Source organism: Pleuronectes platessa, chromosome 8 (assembly GCF_947347685.1).
Source record: "Pleuronectes platessa chromosome 8, fPlePla1.1, whole genome shotgun sequence".
Taxonomy (NCBI): domain Eukaryota; kingdom Metazoa; phylum Chordata; class Actinopteri; order Pleuronectiformes; family Pleuronectidae; genus Pleuronectes; species Pleuronectes platessa.
The window spans coordinates 27,704,176-27,723,831 of record NC_070633.1 but is presented as its reverse complement, the minus strand read 5'-3'; the positions used below and the strand labels follow the sequence as shown (position 1 = coordinate 27,723,831).

Below are 19,656 nucleotides of genomic sequence, written 5' to 3'. Positions count from 1 at the left end.
AGGAGAATAAAAGTGTAATGATAAAGTCGACTCCTGTGGTGGATCAAATGGACTCAGATGAGCGACTGACAGTGATGAGAGCTGTCAATCACTTCCTAACACTGCTCACAGAAGAAGTTGAGCAGCACTTATTGTTTACATCTCATCTTCTCGTCTCTCTTGCGTTCAGCCGATGTCAGATCAGCTGATTAGAGACTCGAACCTGTAGCATGTGAACGTGATGTGGGCGAAGCTCTGCAGCTCTCTCCTCTCACGTTGTCCAGGGGTTTATTTTTAGGACTCAGCAACGCAAACAAGAGTTTCTCTCCCGACAACACCTACCTGCCAGTGAGCAGCAGGTGGCGGCTCCGAAAGGTCAACAGCAACCTGGTGAAAGTTAGAAAGGATTCAAACTTTCCATCGAGCGTCTCGGTGGCAGAGCGGAGCGCCGCGTGTTGCCAGGTAACACTGACGCAGAGAAGCAGAGATGAAGAAGAGGTTGGATTCCTTCTTTTATTCTCTAGATCTCCAGCTCACAGACGTGTTTATTCTCTCTGAGGTTAACTTCAGGATCTGCTGATTGTTTTATTCCTTTATGGAGATAATTCTCTCGAGACTCAACTCTGCACACGTGTCACATTTCCTCCCCCAGGTAGAAAACTGCTTGGTAGGGAATTTCACAGTTGAGTTTTTTTAGTCAAACTAATAATAGAAATACACGAGATAAACCCCAAATAACATAAGTAAACCTCACAAATCTATTTTTCATGTGCCATCTTATAGATAATATTTCTGAGTGATGATGAATCCTCCGATCGGCCTCACAGCTGTAGAATCTGCAGTCTGAGTCCGGCAGCGTGTCTCTGAACAGACGGAGACACTGACCGACATCACCGGCCTCAGGCGTCTCCACCGACCGGTCAACACCTCCGGACGTCCCCCAGAGATCTGCAGCAGGATCCAGGCTCACAGCAGGAGCTCCGAGTCCCAGAGTCACAGAGTCACAGCTCATGTCCCTGAAGGTCACATCTCTAACAGCTTGTTTATCACAAACACACAGCTGCTGCAGTTTCCTTCACTCAGGTCTCGTCTCACCACAGAGATCACACTCCTCTGCTCCGATAACAAAACCACAGTCACTCAGCTTCCTGTGTTCGACGGCAGATTTGGCTTTTTTCTGAGTCGGCACTTGACCTGATGATCGTGGCAGGTTCCAGGGTTAAAGCTGTGGAGGCTGAATGTTTTCAGTTTGTCCATCTGTCCACTTGTGAACACGTAGCTCCAGAGTGACTTGAGGTGGACTCAAAGGTGAACGTGCAGAAGTTGGTGGTGAAGGTCAAAGTCATAGTGACCTCAGAAAACCACTTGTTCCCTTGTGAATCATTTACCTGAAGAACACCTGGAGGGAGTCTGTTCAGATATGGCACAAATGTTCAATTAGTCACACGGATTAGCTGAATAGAATTGGGAGGTCAAAGGTCAAGGTCATGCTTGCCTTACAAGCTTCCATTTGGACTTAAAGTTGTCATGATTAGATTCCAGTGGTCAAAAGTAAATATATGTGTAGTTTGGAACTGTGCTGGTTTGTGGAGGCAAACAACTCTTATATAAAATAGCCACTAGCGAGTGGACCCAGTTAGATATTTCCCTCACGAACGCAGACGATATAATACTAAAGAGAATATGAGCAGGACATGAGATCTAAACCCGACCAGTCTGTCCAGTCTGTCCCCGGCCTCTAGCTCCATGTCAACTGGGATTGGCTCGAGCTCCTCCCTCGACCTTCTGAAGGAGAAGTGATGTTTGAACAGATTTGACATCTTCTCCAGTATAACTTCACCTATTGACGATATGTCAGTTTTCAGTTTATCATTTGTTCAATGGGCTTAAGTCGCCATAAAAACAAATTTATAATACAGCTTTGATTAATTATAATGGAAAACGGTGTCAGGAGCCTGAGTGGAGAGTTGAGGAGCGAGAGGTCTGACCCGGTGTCAGCTGGTCGAGGGCGACAGCTCCGGCAACTCTGTCGAGGCAGAAAAGTCCAGTAAGGGAGCCGCCGGCTGGTGACATGAAAACACCAGCTGCCTCTGAGTGTGTGTGTGTGTGTCTGTTTGTGTGTGTGTGTCTCATTAGTGATGCTCTCATGTCATCAGAGGACATCACGTCCAACCAGCATTTGTCTATTTAAACTGTCACTTCATGCGTCTGTTCTGACACCAGAAGAAGCAGAAGATGATTTTTTTCACAAACTAACATCGGTTTTAGAATCTTTGGACCGTTAAAGGAACATTTCAAAATATTTATCTTTGAAATCACGTCATTAATTAAACATATAATCAGTATCAAGACACTTTTTCACACAGGGAAGTAAAAGGTATGATACAAACCTCTGAGATCGGTAGTTGTGTAATTAAGTTGTGTAATTAAGTTGCACAAAGTGATATTTCTGTTTCATCACATCTTCCTGCTGATTAACGACCCAGCGAGCAGTAGAGATGATGTTTGTGCACCGAGCAGCTCGTGGCCCGGCGTGACCTCTGACCTCGCTCTCTCTTCACCCCCGAGTCGTGCTGCTGCTCGCCGCCTGCAGTGGGAGCCTCTGGTGCAATCTACTGGTCCCAGAGCATCAGTGGGAATGTTCTCCACCAGATAAAGACTCCTCTGTCAGCGGAGGAGAATCTCATTCAATGTTTGTCCAACAGGAAAGAAAATGAGCCTCGAGCTCAACCACATGAAAATACATTTTTATTCCATCTCGGTTTTTTGGGGGAAAATATGATTTGTGTTTGGAAAGACGTTACCGAGCTGTGGTGGTGTTATGGACACAAGGATCCTTGAAATCATAACTTTTGGTATTTTTCTAATAACATTTACAGTCATCTGCTCTGACCTTTCATATTTCATACGGCCTCATAAAACAGTTTCATGATGTCGCGTAAACACAAGAGTCCAAAGAATTAGAGTTGTGGGTTTTAATCAGTAAACTTCGGTTCAGTTTGTTTCCAGTGTGGGTTCTGGTCGACGTTCAGGATTAATGTATTTAGTTGTGTTACTCACTTGTTATTCTGTGATTGTAGGTTTAAATAATTGAAGTTTCTTTGTGTATTTTGTCGTGAACCATCCTATAAACAAACACAATAATAACAACCATCGCAAAGCCCCTGCAGCACATTTCCTGCTGCATGTCCGGCTCCAGTTCTAATGCAACAGATAGTTACACAAAACAATAAATTAGGTTTGTTTGGTTGTTTTATGGAACTTATGTGTTTTTTTTAAACCAGATTTCTGAAGCAGATCCAAAACACCAGTGGACCTTAACCATTTGGTGTATTTAAATAAGTGTTCATCACACACACACACACAAAAACATTGTTAGAGCATTATCTTCAAGATTCAGCTTCTCTTCTTGTGTTGGCTTGAGTGCCCACACACTTTACAGTACGCACACACACGCACAAACACACACACACAGGGCTCTGTGCATACTTCACCCTCATGCCTCAGTGGTTGTTTCCCATCTAAATCCCATTTTAATGTTGTTTTACAAACATCTCAGCGCTCAGAGATACTGTAGATCCAACATGGAGGACGGCAGTTATTGTATCGACAGTGTAGAGCTGAAGAAGAGGAGGGTCTAGTCCCCCCCAAGTCTTCATCTGTTCCCTGTGTGTCGATCATGTTGGTTGTGTGTAGGGATGCACCGATATGGAAATTCTTGGCCGATACCGATACCGATATTTAAAATAACAATCTGGCCGATAGCCGATACCGATATTTGTTTATTTTCTTTTTGTTCTTATTCATTCACCCTTTTGTGCCAGAAAAATAATTAAATCATTATTTAAAAAGCACTATTTAAAAAAATGTCAGCCCTTCATCACTCTTATCTTTTAATGAGCTCAAATTGAATCAGATTTATGAAACAATCTTTGATTTAACTAAACTTTATTTAACAGAGACATATTATGCCCATTTTACCGCAAGTTGAAATGGTTCCTTGGGATCTTAATGAAATGTCTGTAACATATTTTGGTCAAAATACCACAAGGGTAATTTAAAACAGTACCTTTGTACCCTGTCTAAAACAGCCCTGTTAGAGTATCATATTAGAGAACGCTCTTCTCATTGATTTACGGTAGCAGTATTGCCCGTTTATTAGATGTGTTACGGCTTCTGTGTGTATGACGTGTGTTGTCAGTTCCCTTGTTACCTGTGCATGAGACGGATGAATAGAGCCGGTGCACATGAGAATAAAGTACTTAAACAGACGCTACGCTCATACTTTTTACACCAAGTTACACTGCGTGAGTCAAGATAACTTAACAAGCCCTCCTCAGTTTGACCTGTTTTGAGTGTCGGGCAGAAATCACATCGCGTCAACACCCACCGTGGCCCTTCACGATGCTTGTTTTAATTAAACAGTCGGATTCCCCTGGTCCGCACCAGTTCTCAGTCAGCTGCTAGGCGCCAGCCGGAGGGTTCCCCCAGCGGTCGCCGTAGCTGAGGTGATCCGCGAGAAGGGCCCGACACGCGTCCAGAGTGGCCGCCGCTGACCGCGTGCCTGGTCCCCTCCAACGGCCCGCCTTCCGCGCCGGCGATGGACACCGCCCCGCGGTCCAAGAGAAAGAAAGCCCCACCCACCAGTGATGCCGTGAGGTGCCACTGGATGAGGACCTCCCGGTGCCGCACACTGAGCCTCCGGCGGCGCGGAGAGGAGGGCGACGGAGCGACTGCTCCCCCAGCCGCGGCACGTGCCCAGCGGTTTTACCACAAATATGAACATCGGCCAATGATATCGGTGAAAGTCAAGTTTATTACCGATAAGCCGATATCAGTAAACGAGGCGAATATCGGCCGCTACCGATGTTCGGCCGATAAATCGGTGCATCCCTAGTTGTGTGTTTTATCTGTTATCTAAAGGCTCCATTTCCGATTAAACTGTTTTCCGAGTCAGATCGAGCCCCGCGGCTTTAAACCTCCTATCGAGAGGGAAGCAGAGGAATCGAACATGAAACAACGAGCTGAAACTAAGAGTCCGTCCTGATTCCTCTGCGTCCTGATATATGATGGCCTCCCTCCCTCCCTCCCTCCCCCGTGTCTGACACTAAGCTGGAAAATTGCAGATGGTATCTCAGTGACAGAAAAGACAAGGAAGTTTGTGTTTGCAGTGATGGAAGCTTTGCAGAGCGAGCTGAGCCATCTAATCGGACGGCGAGCTGTCATCAGATCCAATCGAGGGAAGTTGATAAGGACGACTGGTTTATACTCTGAGATATTCAAGTCAGGCTCAGAGGAGTCGTCCTCTCTGAAGGGAGATTGTAAATTAGTTTTTCCTAAATCATGTTTAGTGCCCTGCAGGAAACACGTCACATTCAGTTGTTGATGTGCTTTTTAAATATCTGTCCAGGGAGTCGACTAAACCCTGAAGTATTTCGTTAAAGCACTTTCCAGGATAAGAAACATTTATTTGTGCAGCTTTAAATTTCGTCTCAGATGCTCTGATGAGAAGTTGTCTGTGGACACAACACAGATCCGTGCGGCTGACTCCCTCCTCCAGCGTCTCACTTCTCTCGCCTCCTGTGTGCCTGCTGCTGCAGATCGGGTTTCCTCTTCTCCTCTAATACTCACGCAGCCGGAGAGGAGGGAAACTAACCGGCAGGGATCTGACCTGGAGTCAGTCACCTCAGCGCAGTAAACTTCAAGTTAGCTGTTTGTGCATCTTCTCCTCGGCGTCTCCTCGCTGCAGATGGAGGCCGTAATGATAAATTATTTCCTGTGTCCTTTTCGCCTCTTTTGCCCTTTTTCCATTTCGTCTTTCCAACCTCTGCTGAATGGGAAATATTCCTGGATGCTGCTGTAATTGAGGTGATGACACGTATCTGCTGTAATTCGTTTTACAGCGGAGGCTCGTGCTTACCTGTGCACATTCCTGGAGCTTCAGGTTGCACACAAAGCATCTGTCAAGGTTAAAGAAGAGACAGCACTGAGGATGTGTTTGCTTATTTTTCTGGAAAGTCACGCTGCTCCAACCGAACTGCATGTTCTTCCTTTTGTTGCTGAGCTGCAAGCAAACTTTCCCTGTGGGTGGAAACTTGAATAAATGTTGCATAAATTGTTCTTCACGATTTCCCTCTAGTTGGCTCAACGCTGGGTAATCTCCTTTGTATTCAAATATCAGTCTGTGTGTTCATGCCATATTTATCACAAGTCTTTTTCTGCTCATCGCTCCTCTCCTGACCTCCTCTTCCTCCTCCTACTCTTCCTCCTCCTCCTCTTCCCCCAATTTCTCTTCCTCCTCCTCCTCTTCCTCCTACTCTTCCTTCTACTCTTCCTCACCCTTCTCCTCCTCCTCAGTTCATCGGCATAACAGTTGATCATGTCACTCCTCACCCTTCTCCTCCTCCTCCTACTCCTCTTCCTCCTCCTCCGCCTCCTCCTCCTCCTCTTCCTCCTCCTCCTCCTCCTCATCCTCCTCCTCCTTTCCCTCCTACTCTTCCTCCTCTTCCTCCTCCTCCTCTTCTTCCTCCTCCTCTTCCTCCTACTCTTCCTTCTACTCTTCCTCACCCTTCTCCTCCTCCTCAGTTCATCGGCATAACAGTTGATCATGTCACTCCTCACCCTTCTCCTCCTGCTCCTACTCCTCTTCCTCCTCCTCCGCCTCCTCCTCCTCCTCCTCATCCTCTTCCTCCTCCTCCTCCTCCTCATCCTCCTCCTCCTCCTCCTCTTCCTCCTACTCTTCCTCCTCCTCCTCCTCTTCCTCCTCCTCCTCCTCCTCCTCTTCCTCCTCCTCCTACTCTTCCTCCTCCTCCTCCTCCTCCTCCACTTCCTCCTACTCTTCCTACTCTTCCTCCTCCTCCTCCTCCTCCTCCACTTCCTCCTACTCTTCCTCCTCCTCCTACTCTTCCTCTTCCTCTTCTTCCTCCTACTCTTCCTCCTCCTCCTCCTCCTCCTCCTCCTCCTCCTCCTCCCTCTCCTCTTCCTCCTCCTCCTCCTCCTCCTCTTCCTCCTCCTCCTACTCTTCCTCCTCCTCCTCCTCCTCCTCCACTTCCTCCTACTCTTCCTACTCTTCCTCCTCCTCCTCCTCCTCCTCCACTTCCTCCTACTCTTCCTCCTCCTCCTACTCTTCCTCTTCCTCTTCTTCCTCCTACTCTTCCTCCTCCTCCTCCTCCTCCTCCTCCTCCTCCTCCTCCTCCTCCTCCTCCCTCTCCTCTTCCTCCTCCTCCTCCTCCTCCTCCTCCTCCTCCTCCTCCTCCTCCTCCCATCATCTCTATCCCAGTGGGCCATGCCCCCTCTCAGCCTGTTACCTGGAGGTGTGTGAGGATCAATCCTCACACCACTTGTTGTCTCAGCAGCTGGAGACCAGGACAGAACCGACTCCTGAGCACAGAGAGGAAACAGCTTCCTGATTGTGATGATCAATCCGTGCTCTTCAGACGCAGAGAGGCTGTGAGTGGGATCATCAGAAGACGAGGAGACAGTGTGATTAACGACCTGAAGTGGTCATCAGGACCAAGCATCGGGAGGGAGAGGAGGAGACACTGTTGAATTTTCACTGGAGGATATTCGGTGCATATTTTCCCGGTGAAATTATATTTAGAATTATTCTGCCTCCACTGTATTAACCTGCACACTGACCTTTGTAAATCCTTTATCGGCGCGGAGCTTACACTCTATTAAAATCCTCTCTCTACTGTCGGTAAACAAAGCCGAACGCTGCTCTGCATCAGGACAGAGCTCGTTTACAGAAGGTCAATCCTCAGGTTAATGCAGCTGAGTGAGAGCCGGTGAGGATACAGTTTGAAACACGAGACACTTTTATCTCATCCACTTTATTACACATGAAAACTGAAGAGGATGAAGAGGATGAAGAACATTACTTCTCCTTAAAAAAGACCTGATTCCTCCGTGGTCCTCTAACAGGATTACACAAAACACGAACGCACAGGTTGACACGAAACTTGGTGGAAGGACGAGACAAAGTCCAAAAGAGAACTCACAACAGTTTGGTTTGGACATGTCCTAGGAACATTGTGATCTAGGGCGTTTTATGACAACAGGAAAGTGACGGTGACATTCAGCTCTTCTTCGTGTTCGGCTCCTCTTCTTCATCCTGAGATGTTTGTATTGATCCAGATATATCCAGTTGAATATTTAATCTTGCTTTGTCCCATTTCCTCCATCGTAGGTAGTTGAAGTTTGAAGTGAGACTTGTTTTATCTGATCGATCACAAGTAATCCTGCAGTTTCACAGGTTTGCAAATGTTCATTTTTGGACGAGCACCATTTTGATCGTCCCTGTGAAGTTCCCTCACGGGGTCATCAGAGGTCAGGGTCTCCTGCTCAGACCTGGTGCTGCACTGAACCTCATGGAGATGATGTGTTCGCCACATTGAAGCCCAGAAATATGTGGATTGTTTAGTCTGCTCGTAATCCGGGCCTTCTGTGTGTGTGTCTCTGCCCCGGCCTCATTAAACAAATCCCCATCCTGTCTCCTGCTCTGCCAGTCGTCCCGTTGGCTCAGCTGTGTACAAACAAACCCACAAATAAACACCGGATGCTTCCAGCCACATGTCCCACATTCGCACTCCATCCCAAAAATATTAGAGCGGCTCAAAATGAACACGCGGCAGGTCAATAGAACAACAGGCAGATTTGACTCCTTGGTTTCCTCATGCTGGTGATTTTTGATTTAATATCGTGGATTTGGGCTTTTTGTGCGTTTTTCTGAAACATGATACTCGTTCATCTTTTCCTTCTGTCACACAAGAAGGATGGGAATGACAGCTTGTGAGGGAGAGTCGACGTGGAGCCTTGTGTTATGGATGACGGAGACTTCAGAGCTGCGTTCACCTTCAGAAACTGTGTGAAGCAACAAACGAGCATTAACTCCTCCAGTTTATTATAGAACCTGATCACAGCAGACACGTTGCTGATGCTAGCTTCAGGTCTGATTCCTCATATAACTGCCAGGTCCTCTTATCTCTGAAACACCGGTGGAGCTCTGTCACTTCACAGGATAATTCAAAGCCTCATTTGGACGGATTTCCATGTTGTGAAGCATAAATCTCTCGAGCTTGAATAAATGAGGATAGAAACCAGTAAGTGAGCTCCACAGACCACAGATCAGTGCTCACATGAACCAGTTCATCTCAGAATCAGAATCAGAATCAGTAAAGTATTTATTGCCGAGTGGGTTTACACCTACAAGGAATTTGCTCTTGTTATTGGTGCATACAATGAACATAAAAACATAAAAACATAAAAACACAATAAATACAACACACATAAGAAAAGCAATAAAAAGAAACAATATATATTTACTCACTATTTACTTCTTATTTACTCCCTTTTTCTAATATTTATACAAAGTAACATTTATTTTGACATAAACATTTCTAAATAAAATATATATAATAGATAAAAGATATAAAAAGTGAAGTAAAAAGTGAAATGCAAGACAGTGAACAGTGTCAGATTACAATATGCAATGTAATGCTGTGGACAAATGGCTGTTTCATGAACTCATATCTGACTGAGACGTACGTGATTGAAAACACGACACATCGACCTCTGACCCTCCGACGTCTTTGTTTCCACCGCAGCAGCTGCCCCGTCCCACCGGCGGCTCAACACCGGGGCCGGGGCTCAGGCTGTAAACGTCTCAATGTGGCAGTGATCTCCAGCTCCGCTCCGGTGAGACGCTGCAGCCGCTTTCCTTTTGAAAGGCTCTGAACGTTCTGGACGCTGAATTTCACGGCCAGTTTGGCGGCAGGAAGTGTCTCCGGTCAGGGTGTTTGTGTAAACGGCTCGTAATGGTTCCAGCCCGCGGTGCAAACACGTGTGTATACACAGGAGGGAATGTGGCCCATCGTCCACTGTGCACGTCCCCGTGCACACGTGCAGCCGCGTATACAGCACTGGCATGTGCACCAGAGGCAATAAGTGTCCTCATTGAGATGCAGTGAAGCTCATAGACGACACAAGTGAGAACCAGTGGGGACAAATGAGTTTCTTTTTCACTTTAGGAAAAGTGCTTCATGGTCTTGATGGAGTTTTGCTGCTGCTGCTGCTGCTGCTGTGTAGTCACATCTCATGTATTTAGATTGGTTCATGCTTGTGTTATTGTTTTTGTGAGACAACTCTCACACATTTCTGTGTCATGATCATGTTTCCTGCAGCTTCATGCTTCTTTTCCCTGATTAGACATTCTGTGAACTGATCTTATCATCGATCTGAGACTTTCAGAGAATGAGAGTTGATGGAGGTTTTTGTCTTCACTTCAGTTTGAGGACAGTAGGATTCACTGGTGTCCTAATGTTCCCGTAATGTAGAAAACCTTCAGATCTCGATGTTGAGCATCGTGACTTCGAGCACTGACGGGAAGTCGACCTAATAAAAAAGCTTTGGAGACGGCGAGTGCATGAACTAGTTAAAGTTAAAGTGAGTCTCAGAGACAGAAAGCTAAAAGACAAGTGAACAGATGAGAAGTCACGACGGGTTTGTTGTGATCGTGGTGTGAGCTGAGTGTTTTAAACCCCTCTCCTCCTCCTCCCTGGAGTTTCTACCATCACTCCATCCTCTAACGTCTCTTCAGGGACTCGACGGCTTTGACGACTTCTCTCGATCGCCCTCCTGCTCCTCAGACATTGTGACTCAGACCGGAGATCAGGATATGCTGAGAAATGACTCATTTTCCATCAGGGGGCTTTAATTCAGTGCATTCTCCCTTTTTACAAAAGCCTGTAAAGTCTAAAGTGTTTGGCAGAGAACAGCCTGACGCAGTTTTCCATCGGTTCTTTACGTGGTGGGAGTCTGAGTGAGCTCAGGTGGTTTGTCAGACTGTTTGCATGAAGCTCAGATCTTCACATTCTTCTGCTGCAGCAGTTTGACCACGTGTCACCGTGTGTTTCTGCTGAGACCAGGACAGATGTGATGTGAAGCTCCAGATGTTGCACAAAAACCATCTGGGAACTGTTTGGAGAAGGGGGGGGCGGGCTTTTCAAAACAATACTTGGCAGGTGATTGGATGAACTGTCTGTCACCGAGTTTAGACTCCACTGAGTCTTGGATCTTCTTTGAATTGAGAGATTCCAGTGCTGATGGACGTGATGTTACATCTCACAGGAAACTGATGGAACCTCAGATGGATTCTCTCTTGTGTAGAAATCCAGCTGCCTCCTGAGATCAGCGTCCAGTTCAGATGCTGCACTTTTCATTTCCTGGATTTAAAAGACACGAGGAATCTCTGTTCCAAAAGAAATCACTGTTTCCCAACTGTTTCTGTTTGATGATTTCAAAGTAAAAGCATGAATTCTAAATGTTTAAGGCCCGAAGCAAACACACAAATAACATGTGGGAAGTTCTCTGTTTATCAGGGGAGTAAATCTACTTCTGGGATAGTTTGGTGAATCAAGTCGACATAAATATATCACTGGTTGAGGATTTTCTGGTCTTGAAATCTCACTTTTCACCTCTGTGTCACCATCTTTAGAAGATTCAAATGTTTTCTTTCCACCGTGTATCACTCGTGGTGCTTGTGTATTTGGTTTTATTTGTTTGCTTGTCTGTCAGTGAAGGTTCAAACGCACATGTCAAGTTGTAAAGTCTGAACCCTTCCTCTTCTCTCTCCCCCCCCCCCCCGTCAGGTATTCTGTGCTTCACAATGGGAGCCAGACGGCGCAGAAGAAGAAGTATCTGCACAGCGAGTCCTGCTTGTGACCAGCGACTCCTCCTCAGTCACATCTCCTCTCTCGACCTCGACTCTGACGAAGCCCCCCCCCCCCCTCCCCCCCGGCCTTCACGCATCCGGAGCTGAGACACAACACAGACACACAACCCCCGGCAGAGCTCCCGCCCCGAGCCTCCAGGGGGGGTTCAGGGATCCAGGAGCCGAACAGGACTTTGCCAGGGGAGCATGTGGTTTTGAAGCTCAGCTGAAACTCGTCTTGAAACAGAGGAAAGGAACTGGAACAGAACCAGTTCTCTCTTTGTTGCTGGTTCCTCAGGTGGCCCAGTCAAACTGCAGCGACTGGGCGTGGATCAGCCGGCCCGCCGCTCGCTCCCTGTAAAGTCCAGCGCGTCCTGTGGAGAACCGGCGGCTTCTGTGGCTCGTGTGGGAGAACCTCACAGCAGGAGGCGTGTTTAATGACTCTGTTGGGAAGTCTGGGAAGTGAAACATGTTGCCAAAGCGATCTGATATCACACAGTGGACCTGTTTCTGACAAGTTCCCCTATTTGTGGTTTTCTGTGTCAAAATCCCGAGCGATGAACAACAGACTTCAGGAGCTTGTTCCTGGAAGAACGAGCGTTTGAAACAAGTGTCCTCCATGAGTCCAGAACAATATTTTTCTTTTTGCTAAACATCACATGTTCAACATTGCGTGTCTTAGCTCCTCACTAAGCTCAGAGGAAAGTGAAAGTGTCAAAGTGCTTTAGGTTCACCACCACGAAGCAGAGACGTGGCTCATGAACGTGCTACAGGCGCTGTGAGGGTGTGTGTGTCTGTGTGTGTGTGTGTGTGTGTGTATGTTGTCGTGTATGAACCATTTTCCCATCATGCCCTGCTGTTAAAGTAAAATAGATAAACCCGCTTTGACTGTGGTCAACACTAAACTCACAGAACCAGAAGAAGGAAGCTGACAAACCCTGAATGCTGCATCTTTAATTCAGTATTTTTATATGAACTATAGATTATCATCGACAACTCTCAGTGTGTTTCAGTGTTAGAGCACAAAAGAGTCGATGTTGGACATAAAGTAAAGTTGCTCCGTGTCTGTTTGATTGGACAAACTTCTCCTTCTCCTCTCACGGTGTCAAAACGATTAATAAACCAGTTCAATCATCTCAACGCTTATTATTATTAATGAGCTTTAAACAATACTGTTGTCGTGGACATTTTGTCGTCCGACAGTGAACATGGTGTCAGACCCCGAAGTGAAGTGGTTCACACGGGGGGGGGAACGCAGCCCACTCTGAAAAAAAGTTAATTAGACAGAAACACTGCTGAGCTGATTCGCTGCAGAGTCAAAAAGCTCTTGACTGGAAACACTGGGAGGACGATGTAATTACAAGTTCTTCTCAGAGACGAGCCCATTGACCCAGTTTGGGAAAGTTCAAACAGAAAAACATCCAATCCTCGGATGAAACTTCAGGGAACACGACAGCAGCTCTCATGTTATTCCAGATCCATGAATATGAGCTGAGCATGTCAGACGCTCAGCTCACACCAGTGCACTTTACTTCTCCACCGTCAGAAACATGCTTTTACTTTTAAGACAGGGACAAGCTAAAGTTAAATATGTGCATTAATATTTAAGTGTTGCTCCAAACCACAGTTTCTCTTTTGAACATCACTCACCTGCTGAGAGTTTAGCTTCTCATCGTCAGTGTTTCATGAATGTTCGGAGGATTTGTCAGCGTCCCAGTCGATGGAAGTTCAAACCCAGTCAGGGTCCCAGTCGATGGAGAGAAGCAGTTTCACTTTAACGCTGATGGAGATTCATGTCAACATCTTTCTCCTTCTAATCTCTTTCACTCTGAATAGATGTATTCGTTGGCTCAGATGATTTTCACCTTAATGCCCGACGAGGGATGAATAAAGTTTGGTTTTTCATTAAAAAAAAGTCACTTAAACTTTATTGAAGACAACCTGAAGAATCAGTTTTTAATTTCCTCAAGTAGGAAACATTAAGTTCTTCTTCTAAATCCAGCAACTCAAGAGCAAATTGAAGGAAGTGTTGTGTGATGTTTTTGGAATCGACTCAAATCTTCTCTAGTTTTCTAAAGTCTCCATTTCTCTGCTTGTTCCTGTTAACCTGTTTCCTCTTCTCTAATGAAGCACTTGCACTTTGTGAGTTAAGGATCAATTCATCAGAGTCATTCTGATTCACAGTATTCAGTGAAGCTGTAAAGACACAGATCAGCTCAGTGCTCTTAAGATTATTAAGATGTTAATTTCAGATTTCCTTTAAAAACATTACATTTCAATGTCTTTGCCAATTGAGTCGTTTCCCTCTCGTTGATCCTGAAGTGTGAATTTTCATCTTTTAAGTTTTCCAGTTACGGAGAGAAAGTCATAAAGAAAACTCTTGTCATGGTATTTGTTTAGAAAGTAAATAATAATTTCTTGGGGATGAAAAATTGATGAATCGATGAATATTTTTTATAAGATGACTGTGACATGTTTATATGATGTTGACGCAAAATAGAGACGAACAGGAAAAAGGTATTGAAAGTCTTTTCAATTTGCTTCACTCAAATTAAATTAGTCTTAATCTCAAATTTTCTATTTCCGACATTAATTATATTTTTCAGTAGGTGTTTGAATTTAATTTAAAGTTAATGAAAAGTAGAATCATTAATTCTCCCGTCTACAAACACATCGCTGCAGCTTTACTTACTTTGGACATTTTCCTCGTCAATATTTGTTTAAAGCTCAAAACAGCAACTTCTCAATTTAGATTATTTAACGTTTCCAATTAAGAAAACAAGAGATTGTCCACTTCTCTTTTTTTAATGTCGCGTTCTGGGGCGTTAACAAAAGAGCAGAAACTAAATCCTCTTCTTTAAATTCACAATTTTCTTTTCAGTTTGTTTTTGCAGAGACGGAGACAGACTGCATTTGTTTTTCTATATCCTGCCCAGCGCCGCTCCAGAGCCGCCCCCTTTCACAGCTGCAGTTCCTATGACATCTGTTTGTGTGTCTGTGTGAGTCTGTGTGTGTGTGTGTGTGTTGCGTGGGAAGCTCCCCAACCTCGAGCTCGCTTAGTTTCATGAAATCTAATTCCAGTGGTTGAAGTCTTTGGAGGCGTGTGAGCCTGATGTTTGTGAGCTGAGGTCTGAACTGAAGTTTGTTGAATTCAACGTCTCTCTCTCTTCTCACACTCACCTGACAGATGAAGAGCTTGTTAAAGATCTGTGGCTTTTATTCACTTCTGCTCTTAGATGCTGTTACAGAGAGAATCTTGTTTTTGATGTTCGAGCCAATTCCCACACTTAGCGGAGCATCAAAAAAGACCAGAATGCATTGCAGCAGGGGGCAGGAGAGCAGACGTCAGCGTTGCAATTTAATGAAGTCAAGTGAAAGTCAACCTGAACACACGTGTGGACCCAGAGAGGATTCTGGGGGTTGCTGAAAGGCTCGATGGTTGTTTTTCCCTTTGCAGAATCTGTAGCCTTTAAAAGCCGTTTGCCTCTGAAATCTCCCATGATGCACTTTGTTATCAAATAATTTCCACTTTTATTTATTCATGATTTTTCCCTTTGAAAATAAATTATTCCTGTAGGCGATGTTTTGTTTTTTAAATGCAGAAGTTAAGCAAAAGTGGTTTTTGTCACAATCACAAAGATTCTGGTTCTGGTCGTTTCTGTGACGTTTGGTTTTCGGATCGTGACCTCGTGACCTCGTGACCTCTGCAGTCTTAGTGTGTCAGATATTAAAACCTTTTCAAGTAATAACACTAATTAAAATAACCAACCTGCTAATGAGCAGAATGTGTTTCCAATAAAGAAAATGATTATGAGTTTAAGTTTGAACAGACTTTGGACACTTGCTGCTATTTGTGCGACTTCCTGACTTTTATTCCACGTCTGTGTCCATCTCAACACTTTTTCATAATTATTTAATTTGCAGCTTTCCACCTGAATGTGTATATAAATAAATACAAATCCCCCCCATGGTGTAAAGGTGACGACAACAACAACAAAAGAACCTTTTATAAAACTCTTCAGTATTTATTTTGACAGAACAAAATGGGTATTTTCATGTTTCACAGGAGCTTCAGCAGCTTCTCCACCGGGAGCTGACGTGTGTCGGACTTGTTTCTGCTGCTATGTGACAGATCTGATGAAAGCTAATTAAAGATTAAAGAGATGTTGATGATCCTGGTGTCGAGTCCCTTTGTGTCATCGAGAGCTCGTCAGCCCGAAGCCTCGTTTCCCGGAATCACTCACAGGAAAAAATTAATTATGACTTTTCTCCGTGCGGCTGATGAAAGATATTGATATTCTTGATTGATAAATTCTTAAAATGATAAATAGGGACTGTGGATCTGGAGGTAGAGCGGGTCATCCACTAATTAGATGGTTGGTGACTTGATCCCTGCCTCCTCAGGTCCGCCTCTTGAAGTGTCCTTGAGCAAGGCACAGATCCAACAGTTCATTCTTACCTAAAAGTGAATATTTAGATTTCACAACACAAAGACATGATGGTTAAAAGTAAAATCAGAAGCCTGCAGAAGTTTGAACGTTACACACAATGTGTTCTGTTTGTGTTTTTATATCAGTGGGAGACCAGACAGCAGCCGAGTGGGAAACCAGAAGGACCCAGAGCGCCCACAGCCAAACTAAACCCAGTGCTGCCAGAATTCATCCGAGAGAGTTCAGGCGTCAAACGGCATCAAACAGCCGGTCGGGCGGAAATCTGGACTGGTTCAGAAATGTCAGGGGAGAGAGTTGTGCGACCAAATCGACTTTAATCTGCACAAACTGCCGGTTTTGTATCACCTCTGATTCTCTGTGATCACTGCGAGTGGATCTGCTGACCACAGATCAGATCAGACATCGTGCAGTTTGCAGTTACAGGCTATCGGCTGATTCCAGGACAGTAGAGAAGGAGTGAAAGATCTCCTGCTGCAGTTTTTAAACACGGAACGTTTACATTAGTAAGTGGAAATAAAATAGATTCGGCTCATGTATAAAAATTGGCTTCAGCTCAGAGGAATGGTTCATAAATCACATCCGAGGATCTTGAGCTGCAAATGTGGAGCTTCATGTGTCTGTGTAGTACAAACATACAGATTCCAGATGGTTATTAGAGTTATAGCCCTAAATGATTCATAAAGGAGCTTACAGGTCGAGTTGGTCATTTGTTTTTGAAGCACCTTTTATTTTATTTATTGAAATCCTTCATGTCCCGACAGCCGTCCATAAAGATGGTCGTCTGAGATCAAAATGAAAAGAGCCGATGTCTCGCAGGACGAAGATAAACCCGATGAAATTAGAGCTTTTTGAAAAAGGTCGAGGAGGCTTTAAAGTTAATAGAATTTTTGTTTTTAATCCGTTCCTGATTTAAATATCACAGTTGTTTGTCTTTCAGTATATTTAATATTCAAATGTCATCACCTCTGCCTGGGACAATATGATTTCACTGGTATTTGTTTGTCCTCTGTGGGAGGACGTGGTTTCGCTCACGAAGGAACCTGGTGAACTTTATCAGATACACAGATAAAGTTGATTTTATCTTTCTTTAATATTTATCAGTGTCCCAGGGAATAATTCATGGATCTTGAAGAAACACGTCAGTCATGTTCAGGGGATTCAGATCCATGAGTGTGTGAGTGTGACTGGAGTCTGAATTCTAGTCCCTCTTCTTCTGTACAGAGGTTTAATGTTTGGTTATATAGAAAAAAAACCTGAGGCCAAAACACTTGATAATTAATGAATAAGTATAAATCTTTAAACTTGTTTTAACGCTGATTCTGGCAGCAATAAAAAAAAAAAGCAAATCTCCTGAGTCTTCAAATATGCAAATGCTCCCTGTCCTACTTCTATATTGAGTTTATAGCTTTAAAGAAGGAAAATGAATCAAAGCTTCTTTTTAATGGAATGTAAATATGATTTACACACATTTGCATTCACACGTGTCTGAAGCTGGATCCTGATGTGATGATGTAGACGTCGTCCAAACCAGAGGAGCAAGTTCTTCTTCTTCATGTGAGAAACATCTGATCCGACTCCAGAGGTAAAGTCTCACTTCAGATATTTGACCCAATAAACACAACAGTTGTGTTTGTCCCTCACTGATGGACGTCCGTGTGTCGCTTGGAATATAATAAATGAATAAATCTATAAAGACAACACAGCCGGCAGATTCATCCCGACGCCACAAATCATATTCTTTCCCTCAGTGTTCTTCATCAATCTGCAGCAGGACACTGATGAGATTTGCAAGTTTTTGACGAAACCAAATTCCCGTCTCTGCTGGAAACTGTTTTAAATGTGCGATTTCATTTTGTGTGAATTCTTAGTGTCATTTAAAAAATTCCTCCACAAACTGCAACACGACACTCAGCTCTGATAACCGGTTTAAACCCGTCATTAAATTATTAATCAGGTTTATTGAGAATATTTGTAAACTCTTTATGTTTACTGAGCAGCATTTATTAAACTATTTCTATGCTTGTGTGTAAATTAAATTAAATTCAGTGTTATGTTTACTCTGTTTTTAAACTCTCACTTAAACAAATAACTGGGACTGCAGAGTTTTACAGAAACAAGTGTTCATTTAATTCCTGGACAAAGAGCTTTTGTGCAGGAGGGAAAATTTTGACAAAAACAAAACTAACATTATATATTTTCGCTGCTGTCCTCTGGATTTTGGACACATGTGTGAAGACTTAGACGACAGCCGTGCCATCAGGAGGCTTCAGCAGACACACACCAGCCAACAGCTCTGGGAGATTAATTCTGTTGGACTTCTTCCAGATTTCCTGTTTTCGTTTCTGACAAGTCGATGCACGGCTGCAGACCAGTGGCCGAGAAAAACAGGAAACTGAAAATATGACAAGTGATATTGTTTTAAAAGACTCATAAGAGAAAACATACAATAAACACAAAGATTTACACTGTAATTCATGTAAAAACACATTTATTTTGCACAGATACACTGAGAAATATCCATGCAAACACATGCACACACCCACAGACTCTCAGTCATACCACAGCACCGTAAAATAATATTAATAAATTATGAGGACTCAGAATTTGACAGGCAGTAATTCAGCTTTTCTCATATTTGAACAAACAGACTTTCGGCTTCAGTTTTATGACTGAACTCCCTCTGGACTTTGCTCTGCAGGGAATTCAAACTTTACAGTATTTACTTCTGAGTGTTCGGTGTCAGTGCTGACGCAGCTGAAACCGACTTATTAATATTTACAGACGTGCTCAGCTCAGAATGTGAAGATGGACGACGAGGTGTCAGGAGTGAGAGTCGACTACACGACCCAAATATCTACAGGAATACAAAAACTGATTCTCCATTAAATCACAAGAAATAATACTGCAAACTTTAAATCCCATTATTTGACTATTATCAGTATTTTATTGTCATTTAAATATCTTAACATTTGCTGCTGGTTGTTAGAAACTATTTGATGCACTGCAAAACAAAATCAGTCTTTTTAAATTGATGAATTGAAGGCATCCTATCAGATGACAGATAAATTATGGAAAAGACAAACTCAAGATCTGAGTCGACCGCTGGGAAGCAACATTACAGATGCTGGCGCTGGCAACTCCCACATATTTACATTCTAACTATAAAGATACATTTTATAAATTTATTATATTATTAACTAGTTGTTTGTATAAAACAGCATAAAACACCTTCTGTATTTAAAGAGGGAATCTTCTGCTCATCAGAAAAGAGACTGGACGCTCATGAAGAACAGTGAGTTTGACCGAAGGAGACACGAGGACAGGACGGACAGACGGAGACACTGGAGACACTGGAGACACTGGAGACACTGGAGACACTGGAGACACTGGAGACACTGGAGACACTGGAGACACTGGAGACAGAGCTGCAGACGTCCCACACGTCCACTCAACTCAATTAGAGACACAGAGAATCCTTCCTGACGACGGGTTAATGCGGCTCCGGCTGCTCCTCGT

General features: G+C 44.0%; 1 pseudogene; it reads right to left on the bottom strand.

The window, feature by feature from the left end:
* Nucleotides 1–6,361: 6,361 nt before the first annotated feature.
* LOC128446463 (cilia- and flagella-associated protein 251-like) lies at nucleotides 6,362–7,120 on the bottom strand (annotated as a pseudogene).
* Nucleotides 7,121–19,656: the final 12,536 nt, after the last annotated feature.